The following is an 18,560-nucleotide window of genomic DNA, read 5'->3' as shown; positions in this document are numbered from 1 at the left end:
TGGCTTCCACTTGGCCTTTCCTTCTATAATAGCCCTCACTTCACAGGCCATGGAACCAATCTGGAGATTTTGCCAGTTAGTTCTGAGATTCTGAATATACATATTCCTAAAGTGTATTCCAGGTCTGGGGAAATAAGCACAGGATGGATTCAGAGACGTACAAAGACCCACTCTGATGGACCTGAGATAAATCTCTATTGGTCACCTGACCTTTATAAGGCCATACTCTGGTGGACCACAGTGATGTTTTGAGTCTCCAGGAATTAGTGTCAGTTCAGAGCCAGTGTCCAGGTAGTCCCCAAAAAGGTCTGATTATTTCCCTTTCCCCAGTGCACATTCTCCCTAGTATATGGCCATAGGTCCCTTTGAAGTAGGGAGAAAGGTTAATAACATACATTTTTCGTACTGTATTGGGGTTTTTCCTCAAGGGGACCCCATCTCCCCTTCATTCAAGGGATCCTGGGTCTGTAAACTGACTAAAGTCTTGAAATCGATTGACATGCTATAAATCTCTGTTTTGATGATTCAAGTTAGAATTATGTTTACCTGAATTCTTCTGCTTATACCAATCAAATAAAACATTCATAGACTGCCTACCTATTTATTTTCTAGGGATACCAAGATGAACTAGCCAATATCACGTGTCTCTGTAAGTCAGACTGGTCTGATTACTACTTTGACCTTATTATCTATTACGGTAACCATACTCACTGTGCCTTTGATAATTAAGTGCTGCCACTTGGTCCCTACCACTTGAGATCCAGTGTTCCACATTGCATTTAAGGATCCTAGTTCAATGGCAACAATTCTCACTATAATATCTGACCTACAAAGAAGAGCAAGCACACACCTCTTCAGGGATGCTAGGGAAAGGGGTAAGGTAGGAGGAATTGGGAGATTGGGATTGACACATATACACTATTGATACTATGTATAAAATAGACAGCTGATGGGAACATACTGTATAGCACGGGGACTCTACTTAATGCACTGTGGTGTCCTAAATGGGAGGGAAATCCACAAGGGAGGGAATATATGTATATGTATGGCTGATTCATTTTGCTGTGCAGTAGAAGTTAACATAATATTGTTAAGCAACTATACTCCAGTAAAAATTAATTAATAATTAAAAAACTGGGAGAAGAAAAAAAGGATGCTGGGGATCCCCTCACAAATTTATTTCTCACAGCCAAGGTAAGAGTGTATCACAAGCTGGACCCTTCCACAGTGGGTGAATTAGTCTTACATGATAAATCCACTCTACCATTCCAATCTCCCTAAACCTTTTAAAAAAATGTTATATTGGAGTATAGTTGATTCACAATGTTGTGTTAGTTTCAGGTGTACAACAAAGTGATTTAGTTATACATATACATGTATCTATTCTTTTTCAAGTCCCTAAGCCTTTGTATATCTTCCTTCATAATACACTAAGACTGTTCTGGTACTTCAATTCATTTAATGTAAGCCATCTTTAGTTCCATGTTTTGGCCAACCAAACATATTTTTAGAGCCCTTTCTAACCCTTCAAGCTAAAACATATATGAGTACCCAGCACTCCTGACTTAAAGAGCCACCATGATGATAATAATTAACAGTCAAAAAAAAATATTTCAAGCTTCTGTAACGTTTATCATTAGAGCCAACATCCTCCCAAAATTATTGTGCATTTTGAGGGTCTTAATGTTTTGCTCTGTCTTTCCTTTCTTCTTGAACACTCAAACATCTTTCCTTCTATGGCTTTTTTTTTTTTTCATCTCTACCCTAAGTCAACCTAAATGTGGAACATAACCCCTGTCATTGCTTCCTCCTGAATATTTTTTGCCTAATGAATTTGTGTGCAATAGGCTTAGGGGAATGTAGGAAGGTTATTTCACAGCTCAAAATTGAACCTCCAGTTTGTTGTAGAAAGTCCTCAGCCTTTCCTACCTCTGGGACCTGTTTCCTGGAGTTTCTTCATCTCATGTCCCAGGTGTTTCCCATGGTGGCAGGCCTTCTCTGCACTATCTCTTCTTGTACCTCTTGACTTCTCCCTTTTGTTTCTAGGCACACTTACCACCCTTCTCACAGGCTGCCCACGTATCTTCAGATGTTCTTATTTCATAGTGCATGCTAATTTTTATGTTTGTTTTCTTCCTTTCTCTGCTTCCTGACCAAATTTTCCCCAGTGAGGAATTTTGTCCAAAGCTTTTAATATTCTATCTATATAGTTTTTCCAACCCTATATAAAATTTAGTTCTCTATGAAGGTCTTTTCACATCTATTATTTTATTTGTTCTTCACAATGACCTTTTCAGGCTGATAGAGCAGGTAAATTATCAGCAGTTTACAGATGAAAAAGCTGAGACTGGGAGAGGTAATGTGAGCAGTGTCTGATTACCCAGCAAATGAACAACCCAAGAAATGAACTCAGAGCTGATAAAGAACCTTTGACATCATTGTATCCCACCTCTCGTTAGTCATGGGAATCTGTACAGAATCTCTGAAAGTTTCAAGAATGTTTGTCTGGTGTTAATAGGGGAAAACTAAAACTGAATCATTTACCTGTAAATTTACTCATTGCAGACTCCAGTGAATCATTGTTTGATGATCATCTTCCCTGGCACCTGGGGCTTCCCTAAGTAGTTCCTTTGCCACGCTTAGAAGGGGACTACAATTCAATCCTCCCATCTTTGTGAAGTGAGTGTAAAGAAGGAGCCTTCTTTTGAACTGAATTGGAGGGTCTTCCTTGGCTATTCTGATGGGTGAAAGCAGAGAGAGCCAGCCCTAACTCTGGCTGGTATCCTGCAAGCCCTTAAATCTGACCAGCTTTTGAAGATTTGACCATACATTCACCTGGTTTTCAGTTTAAGTTATATTTGCCTGTTTGCCTCACCCACCCCACCCACAAAGCTGGTTGATTCTCTACAATATTGGATATTGTCTTGTCTGTGTCTGGGGCTAGAGTTAGCCAGAAGGTAAGGTAGCTGCCTTCTCCAGGGTCAAATTGAGAAAGATGCTAAGAGCTTCTCTTGGAGGACACATTACTCTGGGGAATAGAGGCTGTGGGAGAGGCAGAGCCATGGTCAGGAGATTATGACATCTCCAGGGAAGGTGGAATTCTTGCAGCCTAAATACAAGGAGTCAGAAAAGGAGCTGCAGTTTGGTGGTCTAATGAATGCATTGTGCCAGGGTGAGGAATTATGCATAAATTCCTCCACAGATGGGAGCTGCAGTAGGCATCCTTTTAGTTTAGTGCCCAGACATGCCATGGTGTGGGGAAGGGCAAGGTAAAAAAAAACCTAACTGTTCTGGACTCTTTGATTTGCCAGTATGACTCCCCTTCTGCTTAACCTCCTAGGGTGAGGTCCAGTATTCTTCCAGGTCACAGCTTGTGAGGTTCAGTATTCTTCCAGGTCACAGGTCTTGTGATAATGCCCAATGCCCTTGTCTCTTGGACCCTCCTGCATTAAGCCCACTGTTCCTACGGCCTCCACTGAAAACAGAGAAGAATCAGACACTGTTTAGTACAACCATAAGCAACTAGTAAGTCCTTGACTTATTTACTTACTTACTTACTTGCTTACTTAATTACATACATCTTTGATTTTTAGGAAAAACAAGGTAGAAGAATGAATCCAATGATCCTTTTCTTGCTTGCTTTTAAGTTTCATGTGGTCTTAAAAACAAAATCCTCAAACTTGTTAGAGCACCTTTTAGCAAACCCAAGGCCATAGATCCTTTCTGGGCCACCTTCACCCATTTTCTTGGCATGTACTTTCTGGTCTGCTGTCTTACATGGCTGCATTTTCTCAGGCATGCAAGAATGCTACGTGTTCTTTAAATTTTTTTTTTTCATGTTTCTTGACCTAAGCTGAGTCTTTTAACTTCAGAGAGAGCAGCCAAGTGTAAAATTTGGCCTTTCCCAAGTGTTGCTTACAGAAGGCCCAGCAATATCCCCTGAAGTGACTGGCAATGCTGTTTTTGGGCCAAATGAAGAAGGCAGCTGCAGATGGTGCTATGGGGAGATAGTGTGCATAAGGCACCTCTCGCCAATCCTGGATGTGCAGGTCCAGCCAGGCCACCAGAGTCCTGGCTCCTAGTCAAGACCCCAACCTTCTCCCATGAAGGTCATGTGGGATTGCATCCAGATACCTTAGGAGACTGTCTGGCAGCCTGTTCCCCCAGCATGAGATGCCTCCCTTCCCTGGTTTTGGAGCCAGCCTGAACCTGAGGGAAGAATGTTTGACAGAATTAAGGTCTCAGGGTCTGTCTGAATCTCACAGCCTTCAGGAGAAACCTGCTTTTCTTAATCTTTTTAGGTGAAGAAGTCCAACTTCTGATACTAACTCTGCGGACCTTGAGTCTTTAGCTTTACTCTCTGAAACTCAGTCTCACAACAATCCCCTGGGGGACATATTTGTGGTTTGAATCTTTTCAGCATCCATTACCCACTTCTTCTGGGAGTAACACCTCAATGTTCCTTTGTCCATTTCTAGCTCAGTCCATGTAGATCTGGTGAGAATCTTGACCCCAGGTAAAGAGAACATCACCCATAATGGACCAGCCAGTACTTTGCATTCCTCTAGCCACAGGGATTGGTTCAGGGATGAGCACATGACTCAGGTCTAACCAATCAGTGTAATTCCATTGCCGTGACCACAGTTATTTCAGTATTGAATAAATGACTCAAATTGTTCCAATTAGAGTAAGTCCTACAATTTACAATGTAGCAACTGGGGGAAAATGCTGTTTTCAGCTGGACTTGAACCTGGGGAGAAGTAGGACTAGAATTGTTGGCCCCATTTGCTGCTAAGTGGTGCCTAAGAATAAAACCAATATGGTGAGCGGAGTCAAGAGAATAAGTGGGTCCTGATGACATCATTTTATTTCTGGTTTCAAACAGTCTGAAATTATTGATACTCTTGGATTTTCTTTCATGTTATCAATACATAAGACAGAAACATTTTTCAAATTTAAGCAGTTTGATTCTGATTTAAAGAGTCCTAATATACTCTCTGTGTCACTTCCAACTATAAACTTGATGTATTCAGCCTCATTTGAGGCTAGATAATAAATTTTCTGTGACTCAGGCCAAGACTTTGGTAGCTGAGTCTAGACAAGAGAGTAAAATTGCTAGGTCCAAGTGTATGCAAAAGTTCACTTTTAGTAGTTATTGTAAAAGAGTGCCTATTCAAGTGTTTTGCCTTTTTTTTTTTTTTAAATTGGGTTGTCTGTATTTTATAATTAATTCATAGGAGTTCTTTGTTTATTATGGTTATCAGTTCTTTGTCAGATAAGTGTTTGTAAATTTCTTCTCTGTGGCTTCCCTTTCACAGCCTTAATGATGATTTTTGATGAACAAAAGTTCTTAATTTTAACAAAGCCCAGTTTATCAGTGTTTTCCTTTATATGTACTGTTTACAATATCTTTGCTTATCCCAACCAAAGCTATGAAGACATTCTCCTATATTATCTTCTAGAGATTTTATTGTTTTTACTTTACACATGTAGGTTTGCAATCCATCTGGAATTGATTTCTACAAATGGGATGTGATGTAGAGGTGAAGCTCAATTTTTTTTCCCATAGGGATAACCAATTAGCCAGGAATCAGTTATTGAAAATGTTACTCTTTCTTTGCTTCATTTCAGTGACACATATTATATTATATATATGAGCCTGATACTGATTTTCTATTCTGTTCCACTCGTCTATTTGTCTGTACTTGTATCAGTTGCACACTGTTTTAGTTGCTGTTCCTGTCTAAAAGTCTTGATATCTGGTATTATCAGTCCTCTAACTCTGTTCAGTTTTTTTTTTTTTTAACTGCCTTGTTAATACCAACCTTTTCCTTTTCCTTATAAATTTTAAAATAATTTTCTCAAGGCCAACAAAAACTTGCCAGAAATTTTATTCAGATTGCCTTGAATTGAGACATCAATGTGGAAAGACTTGACATCTGTAAAATATTAACCTTCCAATCTATAAGCATGGTATATCCTTCCATTAATCTAGGTCTTCTTTAATTTCTCTCTGTACTGTCATGTAAGTTTTGTGTAGAGTTCTTGTATAACCTTAGTTAAATTTATTCCTAAATATTTGATGGTTTTGATGTTATTTTAAATGGTTTTATTTTTAAATTTTATTTTCTAATTATTTCTGCTAGTATAGAGTAATATAATTAATTTTTATTGATTCTATATCTAAAAATATTCCTAAATTCATTTATGAATTCTAATAATTTATATGTATATGATTTGGGGTTTTGTATGCACAAAATTACACCATCTACAAATATAGTCAGTTTTATTTCTTTCTCTCTAATATTTACTTATTTATTTTTCTTAACCTATTAAACTAGTAAGGACCTTCAGTACAATGCTGAATATCAGTGGTGATAGCAGACATCCTTAACCTCAGTCCTGTTCTCAGAGAGAAAGTTCATTATTTTAACACTTATGTAAGATGTTTGTAAGATTTTTGTATGTACTCTAGTACAAGGCACCCTAACCCCTGTGCCATGGACAAGTACCAGTACATGGCCTGTTAGGAACCGGGCCGCACAGCAGGAGGTGAGTGGTGGGTGAGCAAGCAAAGCTTCATCTGTATTTACAGCTGTTCCCCATCACTCACATTACCGCCTGAGCTCTGCCTCCTGTCAGATCAGCGGCAGCCTTAGATTCTCACAGGGGTGCGAGCCCTACTGTGAGCTGCACATGAGAGGGATCTAGGTTGCGCGCTCCTTATGAGACTCTAATGCCTGATGAACTGAGGTGGAGCTGAGCTGGTGATGCCAGCACTGGGGAGCGGCTTCAAATACAGGTTATCATTAGCAGAGAGGTGTGACTGCACAGAGACCATAATAAATCAACTGGAAAACAAGCTCAAGGCCCCCAGTGATTCTGCATTATGGAGAGTTGTATAATAATTTCATTATATATTACAATGTAATAATAATAGAAATAAAGTGCACAATAAATGTAATGCACTTGAATCATCCTGAAACCATCCCCCCCCCCCCGAACAGGTCCATGGAAAAATTGTTGTCCACGAAACTTGTCCCTGGTGCCAAAACTATGGGGGACCACTGCACTAGTAGATTAATGAAGTTCCCTTCTATTCTTTCCTTGCTAAAGGTTTTTTTTTTTTTTTAATTATGAATGAATAGGTATTGGATATTATTAAATGCACTTTCTGTCTCTATTGAGGTGGTCATGTAATTTTTCTCCTTTATATTTTAATATGGTGAATTATATAGTTTTTTTAAATGTTAAATCAAACTTGTATTCTTGATAAATTATCTTTTGGAATACTGCTAGATTTAATCGGTTAATATTTTGTTTGGGAGTTTTGCATCTATATTCATGATGGATTCTGGTCTGTAATTTTTTTTTTTAATGTAATGTTCTTTTCAGGTTTAGTATTGCAGTTATGCTGGATTCATAAAATTAGTTTGAAGTGTCTCATCTTTTACTTTGCTCTAGAAAAGTTTGTGTAAAATTGGTATTATTTCTTCCTTTAATATTTGGAGTAATTCAGTAGTATAGTTATCTGGACTGGGAATTATTTTTAGTCAAAGTTTTATATTACAAATTCATTTTCTTTAATAAATAAGAATGATTTAGATTATTCTATTTCTTCTTGTGTACATTTGAAAATTTTGACCAGGGAATTTGTCCATTCTTATCAACTACATTTTCAAATTTATTGACAAATAAAAACATAAAATTTTTAATGTCTGTAGACAGTGTAATGATATCCCCTTTTTCATTTCTAATATTTAGTCCCCCCCTCTCTCTCTGTCATCTTGCTAGGGTTTTATCAATTAATCATTTTAATTTGACTTTATTGATGCTCTTTATTGTACGTTGCTTTTAAATTTATTAAATTCTGCTCTCATTTTTTTTTTTTTTAGTTTCTGTGGATTCAAGTAAAATAACAGTTTCTTGAGATGGGTCATAGATTGTAGATTTTTATCCTCTTTTGCTAATATATGTTTTAAGGCTACAAATTTCCCTCTAAACACTACTTCAACTTTATCCCCCAATATTAATATGTCATCTTTTGATTGACTCACCTCAAATTATTTTCTAATATCTATTGTGATTTATTCTTTGATCCATTTATTTAGAAGCATACTGCTTCATTTAAAAACATCTGGAAAATGGATAACTAATAAAAACCGGCTGTATAAAAAGATAAATAAAATAAAATTAAAAAAAAAAAAAACCTGGAGAGTTTTCAAGTTACCCTTTGTCTCTGATTTCTTGCTTAGATCTGTGTCAGAAAATATACTCTATGATTTCAACCCTTTTATATTTGGTGATATTTTCTTTATGGTACAACATATAGTCAATTTTGGTAAAGCTTTCACATATGCTTATAAAAAATGTTTATTCTCCAGTTAGGTGCAACGTTCTACATATGTTATTGGCATTTATCCTGCTTGCTGTTCTCTGAGCTTCCTGGATCTGTGTTTTGGTGTCTGACATTAGTTTGGAAAAATTCTCAGTCATTATTGTTTCAAATATTTCTTCTGTTTCTTTCTCTTTTTTTTCTCCTTCTGGTATTCCCATTATGTGTATATCACACCTTTTGTAGTTGTCCCACAGTCCTTGGGCATTCTCTTCTGTTTATTTTTTTTTCTTTCCATTTTTATTTTCTTTGCTTTTCAGTTTTTGAAGTTTCTATTTATACGTTCTCAAACTCTTTCCTCAGCCAAGTCTAATTTAATAGTAAGCCCATCAAGGGCATTCTTCATTTCATTTAGAGTGTTTGGGGGTTTTGTTTTGTTACAGTATTTTTATCTCTAGCATTACTTTTCAGTTCTTTCTTAGGATTTCCATCTCTCTGGTTACATTACCCATCTGTGGTTGCATGCTTCCTACTTTATCCATTAGAACACTTAGCATATTAATCTTAATTGTTTTAAATTCCCAGTTCAATAATTACAAAATTTCTTCCATTTCTTGTTCAAATGCTTGTTCTCTCCCTTCAAATTATATATTTTTTCTTTTTGTATGTCTTGTAATTTTTTTCTTGATAGACAAACATGATATACCAGGTAAAAAGAACTGCTGTAAGTAGGCCTTTAATAATATACTGGTGAGGTGTGGGAGAAGAGGAAGCACTCTATAGCCTATGATGCGTTCTCAGTCTTTTAGTGAACCTAGACCTCTGGATTGTACACTTCACCAGTGTTTTTCAGGCTTTGTTCTCACTGCTATGTGGGACAGGATGACTAAAGTGGGTTGAAGTTAGGTATTTCCTTTCTCCCATGTGAAAGGCTAGAGTTGGATATTTTCTTTCCCCCAGGTCACTTAGGCTCTGATCTCCAGTTAACTAGTTTCCCCTGAGGGCAAGCCTTTGCTTTAAGATAAAGAGTGCCCTAGCATATTCAAATTGATTCCCTACCCTTGCTGGAAGAACAAAGGGATTTTTCTCTCATATTTACTTTGAGAACCTGGTTGAGTTTCTAGAAGTAAAACTTACAAAAGTGTGGGGGCACCCCTATAACTTGCTTCCCCTGGAGTTTTTAACTGAGTTGTCCACACTGAGCCTCCAATAATTTGTCAGTTATGGTTTAAGTTTTCCTACCCTGACACTCTGTTCCAACGGTGAATTTTGCTTGTGAATCTCTGCTCAGGTAAGCCTTGACTCCTTGTATTTACCTGTCTGTCTCTCCAGTCATAGGGGCAAAGGTTTTTCCTGTGTTTTCCCCTCTCTTATAGGTCTAAGAAGAGTTGTTGTTTTTTTAGTCTTTTCAACTTTTTATTTCTTATGATGGAGTAGTGACTTCCAAGCTCCTTCCATGAGAAATCAGAAACTGGAAGTCAATATATTATTTAGGTATAACTGTTGATTCTGAATTTTGAACCATAAGTAAACCCTTATTGATATTTTTCTTTTTTTTTAGATTTTAAGAGTTACGTTAATATCTCTAGCTCTGATTGTGGATTTATCTATTTCTCCTTTAAATTCTGTCAATTTTATGCTTTATATATTTTGAAGCAATGTTATTAGGTGCATCCAGATTTAGAACTGTATTTCTTCTAGTTGTCCTTACCCTTTAATCATTGTTAAATATCCCTCTGTATCTACTAATATTTCTTGCATTAAAGTCTACTTTGTCTGATATAAATATAGCCCTATCTGTTTCCTCCTCCTTCCTTTCTTCTACATCTTCTTATTTGTATATGCTTTCATAGTATACATTTTTCTATCTTTTCACTTTTAATCTTTCTTTTTTATATTTAAATCATATCTCTTATATGAAGTATATAACTGAGTTTTGTATGTGACTCAGCATCTTTGCCTTTTAATTGTAGTGCCTGGTCGATTTATATTTAATACAACTATTGATATATTAGGGATTAAATGAACCATTTTGCTACTAGTTTTCTATTTATCCCATTTATTATTTGTTCATCTGTTCCTAATTTTTTGCCTTCTAAGAATTAATTGCATATTTAAATTTTTTCTCTTGTTTTAAAAAATATATACTTATTTTTATATATTTTGTATATTTTAGAAATTAGAAATATATATGTACATATATATACATATATATCTGAAATTATAGATATATTTTTAAGCAATTACTCTAGATATTGCAATATTCATCCTTAAGTCTACCTTAAATTATGTCTTTTATTCTTCTTGTGCAATATAAAAACCTTAAAATACTTTACCTTCATTTACCCTCCCTCATTGCAGTTTGTACTTTTGATAGTGTGCATTTTAATTCGACATAAATTTTAATTCTCATGATACATTATTATTAAGTGTTATTAAAGGCTAATATTATCTTATATTTACCCACATATTTCATATTTACACTTTCCTGGGCTCATTATTCTTTCCTGATTTAACATGCTTCCATCCCGGTACTTTTTCTTCTGCCTAAAGAATTTCCTTTAGCATTTACTTTAATGGTGATGAATTCCCTCTGTGTTTGTCTAGAAAATCTTTTTAAAAAAATTTTTGAAGGACATTTTTACTGGATATAGAATTCTAGATTAACTATTATTTCCTTTCAACACTTTAAAGATGTAATTCCATTCTATGCTGTCTTTAATTAGTCATACTAAAAAGTCATTTTTAAGTATTATTATTGTTTCTTTGGAAGGAAGGTACCCTTTCCATCTGGATGCCCCTTTCTTATAAAAATAACTTTATGTTTTAGAATATTTTTAGGTATATATAAAAGTTACATCAATAGTATATTTTCATATAACCCACACCTTGTTTCCCCTATTACTAACATCTTCCATTAGTATCATTTGCTTGTTATAATTAATGAACCAATAATTTTAACTAAAGTCCATACATTATTCAAATTACTTTAGTTTTTACTTAATGTCCTTTTTCTTAGTTATTTTTTATTTATTCAACTGTTTATATTAGTATAAACTCTTGGGGGACTTCCCTAGTGATCCAATGGCTGATACTCCACACTCCCATTGCTGGGGGCACAGGTTTGATCCCTCCTCAGGGGACTAAGATTCCACATGCCATGTGGCATGGCCCAAAAACAAAAAATCAAAGAACAAAACAAACAAACAAACAAAAACCCTCTTGTATATTTTATATTTTGTGTTATAATCCAATACTAATTTAACTAAATTGTTTCAGCTTCAGTCATTGTTTGCTGTTTCATTTGGCTCATGTGATTCTATGTTCCTTTATCATACTCTCATTAATGTGGGGTTTTTGTTTGTTTGTTTGCTTGTTTTGCTTTAGAATTTCCTTACTTTCTGGCACTACAAGATGCTCCAGTCTCATTTTGTATATGCCCTGCTCTGGTGCCTAGAATCAGCCATCTATCCAAGGACATCTGGTTCCCTTTATTGGAGAATTTTCTCAAAAGCCAAGATCTGGGGTTTGGTTGTGCTCATTGTTGACGGGTGTCTTTGTTTCTAGATTCTCTCAGCTGACAGCAAGAATATATGTGTGCATACTAACCTCCATATATATATATATACACACACGGCTGTAAACATTTCTATGTATATCCATCTATGTTTACCCATTTACATGATATCATCATGCTGATATCTTTATCTGGATACCTTCAAGATTTTCTCTCTTTCTTTGGTTTTCAACAGTCTGACAATGATGTACCTAATTGTGGCTTACTTTTCAAGTGACTTATTTGAGATTCTTAAAGCTACTTGAATGTCTGGCTTGGTTTTGGAAAACCAATTTGTGATGGTTTTGGAAAACCTTTGGTCAATATTTCTTCAAACATTATTTCTGTCACTCTCTCCTCTCTTTTGGGGACTCATTGCATATATGGTAGATTTCTTTATCATGTTCTGTATGTCTCTAATGAAAATGTCTTAATTTTATGTTCTTTTATCTCTGTAGGCTTCTACCTGAATACTTCCTCTTGATCTGATCTAATTTTTCAGTTTACCAATTCTGTCTTCTGTAAAATAAACTGTACAGGTTCTTGACAAGTTCTCTTCTTCCAGTGAGCATTTCATTTTCCCCGGCAGGCAGTTAGACTATGGGCGAATTACCTTGATCCTGTCAATACTGGTATACTTCCATTTTCTCCTAACTCCTGAATCTTAATTGAAACTTGTTTATTTAACAAGACCCCTCCTCTTCAGTTGGTTCTGAGATCAAGTTTTAGCTACCTAACACTGTAACTTTATTGAAATCTGTCTTCCATTTTTAATTTTTCAGCATTGGTTGGTTTATCAACATGTAACTTATATGTTGACCTGAGAGAAAATTGTAAACAAAATGTCAAGCTCAGTGTATTAGTTTGCTAACACTGCTATAATAAGGTACCATAAACTGGGTTGCTTAACCAACAGCAATTTATTATCTGACAGCTGTGGAGGGTAGAAGTCCAAAATTAAGGTATTAACAGGGCCAGTCTCCCTCTGAGACTGGTGGTAGAAAAGGGTATGTTCTAAGCCTCTCTCCTAGCTTCTGGTAGTTCCTTGGTCTGTGGGAGCATATATCCAATCTTCACATGGTATTCTCCTCATGTCTAAATTTCTCCTTTTTATAAGTACCTAGTCCCATTGCAATAGGGGCATATCCTACTCCGGTATGATGTCTACTTACTGATTACATCTTCAAAGACCCTGTTTCCAAATAAGGTCACATTCTGAGATACTGGGGATTAGGACTTCAATATATAGATTTGGAGAGGGAGACATAATTCAACCCATAACACTGAGCTCCAAACGTTTCTATTTCCTTCTTTATCTTTGTCCTTAAGTCCTGGCTTCCCTTATTGCTTTCCAGGGTCCTTAAGCAGATTTTTTCAGATTATAGTCTGCTTTTATAATTGTTTTTAGCAAGAGATTTAATAATACTAGCTGCTCCATGACTTGACTCTATACTAGATACTTTTGACTTAAAATATGTCTAACTCATCCAATTTTAACATGGTATGTGGTTCTTCGTTTGAAAATTGAAAGAGAGCAATACAATGACCACATCAGGCATGTGATACATAGTAACTGGCAAAGAGACAGTTGGGCATTTTCTTGGCTGGGGAAAAGAGCTATTGAGATAAGGCAAGGGAATTCAGAAAATAATCTACACACAAATCCTGAAGTAGCCCACATGTTTAGGGAGTCCATGCAGGATGAACTCACTCTGATTTCACTATGATTTTGCTGAGAATTGATTTAACCCTTGGCTGAGCATCTCCTTATGTGAATTGATTAGCTCCTTGTGATTAGCAATTGGTTACCCATATTTGCTTCCCAGTACTACAGAAATAACCCCTGCCGTTAAGCTGCTTACCTCCTTCAACTCTCTATAAAAACTGGGCTGCTGCTATCCTCCCATTATTCTCAGATTTGGTTTCTCTTATTCTGGACTCAACATCACAAATTGTCTCTCATCCTTCTAGCCTTTGATCTCATGACTCATCATATTAATTCCCTAAAATCTCCTTACCTCATTTGTTCAATCTGAGGCTCCTGATTTGAGGTTCTACCTGTGACATATTTCCTTCTTCAATACTCTCTAGATTCCACGTACAGCTATACTGCCATTGGATGACCCAAGTTAACATCCAGCCTCTGGATGGTCCCACATCCTTCTCTTCACTATGATCCTCCAAAGTCAGTGTTCCCCCTTGACTCACCTCAGGTTCACAAGCAGCTCCTACATTATCTCACAAAACTGAGGGTAAGTCCCATACCCATTATCTCTGGAGAAATCGATAAACACCATTATTTCTTTCTGTTAATCTCTTTCTTCTTCATCACATTCTTGTTATGAAGAGAGTTTGTCATGGAGTAATCAATTTTATTGGGCCCCCACTGTGTGTAAAACAACTTGCTAAATGTTCTTTAATTATTAAACTATTCATTTAACAACTATTGATTGAGTGTCCAGGCTTTGGAGTGACACGATGGTGAAAAAAACAGATGTGTTCTTGCCCTATGGAGCTCATAGTCTGGTTGAAGAGTAAGACATTATTCAAGTAATACCAGAAATGTACAAATGCAACTGACATAAGTGGGAGGAAGAGAGGAACATGGTGTTCTATGTCCATTTAAGCCAGACTCTAAAGTTCTCTCTCAGTCCATTCAGGGCTTCTTAAATCCCATCATAAGCATAGCATCAAAACAGTCTTGGTGCTATACAGCAGGTTCTTATAACTTATCTATTTTATATATAGTAGTGTTTATATAGCACAGGAAACTCTACTCAATACTCTGTAATGGCCCATATGGGAAAATAATCTTATAAAAAAGAGTGGATATATGTATATGTGTAACTGATTCACTTCGCTGTATACCTGAAACTAACACAATACTGTAAATCAACTATACTCCAATAAAAATTTAAAAAAGTAAGAGGATTGGTGCAGTGATTCTCAATCCCAGCAGTGTATTAGAATTACATGAGGTGCTTTAAAAAAAAGAGAAGCCATTGGGAGATTGGGATTGAAATATACACACTACTATATATAAAATAGATAACTAATAAGGACCTACTATATAGCACAGGGAACTCTACTCAATACTCTGTAATGACATATATGGGAAAAGAATCTAAAAAAGAGTGGAGATATATATATATGTATAACTGATTCACTTTGCTGTATGGGAGAAACTAACACAACATTGTAAATCACCTATACTCCAATAAAAATAAATCAAAAAAAAAAAGAAGCAAAGGTCCCACCAAAAACTGATAAATTTGACTCTTTGGGAATGGGATCTGGCATGTAATATTTAAAAAAAAATAGCTATCCACAAGGATTATAACATACAGACTGAGCAGAGAATTATTGCTCTGGGGAAATGCAAGGGTCCCAGATACCTTAGCTTCACGGTTTATCACCTCTTTGTTATATCGTCCCTTCTGTTTTTGCCTTGTCTCCTGTTTTCAGTAATGGGGCTCTTGTTTGGTTCCCTTTGTTTCAAACCAGAACAGTGACCTCAGGTCCAACATCTGGGTCCCTGGCCCATAGGCCCCATCCTGGCAACATAAAATTCAAGCAATTGATCAGGACCCAGGTCTTTGAGGGGCCATGCAGCTGTGACCAGCAGGCATGTCCTTCAGCTGGGGCATGAAGTAACATTTTTATTTGCATGTAGAATAATGTAAAAGATAGAGGGAAGTAGAAGAGGTCCAGGATGGGGTAAGTGGGGTCTAAGTTCACTCCCTGAACCCCGCCTATAATGCTCTCCAGACAGCAAGGTGATCGGCTACTGCAGGACACAAGTCCAGTGTCACAGTGGCCCTAAGATTCTAGAAACTTCCCAAAAGGCACTCAGAGCCACAAGGACAATGTGACCGACAAAAACGGCTGCCTTCTATCCTCTGGTGAGCTTTCCATACTCCTAGGAGAAACATGACTTCTACCCCTGCCCCTCGCCCAAGAACTTCAAACCCTGCTTGGCTTTCCTTCTCAGATGGGTCCCAGAGTCCATTTATTTCACTTATTATGTTAGTGCTGCTGTGTATGAGTTTCTGCCTCACATCTCTCTGTGAGTTCAAAGTTTGTTATAATCCTTAGCAAAAAATAGAGGTATTTTTTTTTCCAGATTGAGGGACAATTCATTTGCTTTGATAATAAAATGAACAGGACAAGGCACCCACTTCACTAAGAAAAATTCAGTTCTTCCTCCTTGGTTTACTCCCCTGGAGTAGACCTGGGGATTCTGCTCCTGAATTCCAGGATCAGCTGCCAGATCCTACAATGACGTCACTGTCTGCATGGATTCAGGCTTATGCCTGATAACAGTGTCTCTGCATTGGCCAGGACACATGCCTGGCCTGACTCTGCCCTGTGCCTGTTGCCCTACCCTACCCCTCCTCTCCTCCATCCCTCCTGATGGGCCTGTGTGGACTTCTCTGGCTCTGATGGGTATGTTCACCTTCTGATCACTGGAGGGTGGATGTTCTAGGTCAGCAGAGGGAGGCATTCTTGATGCCTGATCTGGGAAGGGGTTCAGAAAGGTGGAGTGGAGGGAGTGGAATGGGGCCTCTGGGGTGGGTGGTAGAGGGGCTCCCCCATACCACATCCATAGCTTGGAAGACACATGGGATGTGGTAATTTGGCCACAGTGAAAAAAGTATAGAACTACAGAAGCCTCACATTTTGTCCAGATGATATTGGGGTCTCTTAAAAGCTGACTTGATCCCTCTGAGATTCTCTAAATGCTCAATAAGTAGGGCATGAAGTTTAGTTATAAGAATCAATGTCTGGAACTCCTAAAAAAAACACATTTATTCCAAACAATGGCTTTTCCAATTACTGAAATTTAAAAAAAAATGTGTATTTATAAAAAGAAGGCAGATAGCAGGTCAGAAAGTAGGCTCTAGAGCTAAACTGTCTGGGTTCAAATACCAGCTCTACCACTTTGGAGCTTTGTGACTTTGGACAATTTACATAACTTCTTTGTACCTCAGTTTCCTCATCCATAAAATGTGGATAATTGTAGAAACTATCTAATAGGGTTGTTATGGGACTTAAATGAGTTAATTTTGTAAAGTCCTTAGAATGATACCTGACACGTAGTGCACATAGTGGTGTATAAGTATTTTTTTTAAAAGTATACACTTTGATGGTAGCAGACAATGTCCTCACATACATTCCAACATTATATACCATTGCAAGTTTTTTTTTAAATAAATTTATTTATTTATTTTTGGCTGTGTTGGGTTTTTGTTGCTGTGTGTGGGCTTTCTCTAGTTGCGACAAGCGGGGCCTACTCTTCATTGCAGTGTGTGGGCTTCTCATTGCAGTGGCTTCTCTTGTTGCAGAGCACGGTCTCTAGGAGCATGGGCTTCAGTAGTTGCAACACGTGGGCTCAGTAGTTGTGGCTCACGGGCTCTAGAGCACAGGCTCAGTAGTTGTGGCACACGGGCTTAGTTGCTCTGCGGGCACATAGGATCTTCCCTGACCAGGGCTCAAACCCATGTCCTCTGCATTGGCAGGTGGATTCTCAACCACGGCACCACCAGGGAAGCCCCACCATAGTGAGTTTTATTTAGTTAGTTTGTGTGTGTGCATGAGTGTGTACAGGTGTGTGTACACACATACTTTGGTAATATCTCTTTATTCAGATTCATGGTTCATACCAAAATCTCAGACAATAAAAACAGTTTTCTGGAGAATCAGCTCTCTGGTGAATTTGAATAGCCCAGTTACAAATAAAAGACATCTAGAGTAATCTATTTCAAATGATGCTCTCTGCCATCTCCTCGGACTCTCCTGGGAGTTGGGGTGGGCTAGGGAGTGAAAATAAGGGTGTAGATATGGTTCTTATTCCCTCATCCTTTTCAGTCAGAAGACCTCTGCGTACAACTCTTTTATGCTTGAACAAATATTCCCACAGTTAAAAAAATATTTAAACACAACTGATGTAGAAGAAGATTTGAGTCTGTGTGCCCCTCGGACCATTATCTACAGGTGCTATTTCTTATCATCAGTCTCAGTGAGTTTTGGATTAAAAAAATTCAAGGTTGTTCTTCCCAGCAAGAACCTGGGATGAACCTTTTCTGGATGAAGTGACAGGTCACACGCTTTAATAATCAACTAGGAAGACCTGGTTAAAGCTCCTGTATAAAAATTAGAGCACTTACCTAATAACTGTGTTCAAAAAGAAAGGCTTCTCTATCCCCATGGGAGCTTTAGGAGAACCCATGGGCTGGGCCAGCACAGTCCTCCAAGACTATTTGGGGCTGACTACAAAGCACCAGACTCACACTTGGACGAGGTTCCTGTATCCCTGCCTCAGGTAGCCACAATTAATCTGTCCTGCAAAATGTTCACTGTGGCCCTTACCACACCTCCACCCCAGCCTCAGAAACCACAACAAAACCTCCAACACACATCTAATTTTGAGCAACGTTGACTCCATTCTAAGACTATAGAATAATAACAGCCATTCAGTAAAAAGGATATGCTAACACACTAAGCATATACATCAACTGTAAGATGTGCCCCAATTTCTCAAATATTTACAATTTTAAAAATTGCATCTTAAAAACAAAGAAATATGATATCTGTAAATCTGTCCCCCGCAGGTATTATTTTGAATTATTTGTTATAAACAATTTAGTGTTGGAGAACATTTGTTGAATA

Source organism: Lipotes vexillifer, unplaced genomic scaffold, assembly GCF_000442215.2.
Source record: "Lipotes vexillifer unplaced genomic scaffold, Lipotes_vexillifer_v1.1 scaffold3, whole genome shotgun sequence".
Taxonomy (NCBI): domain Eukaryota; kingdom Metazoa; phylum Chordata; class Mammalia; order Artiodactyla; family Lipotidae; genus Lipotes; species Lipotes vexillifer.
This window is presented reverse-complemented; position numbering follows the sequence as displayed.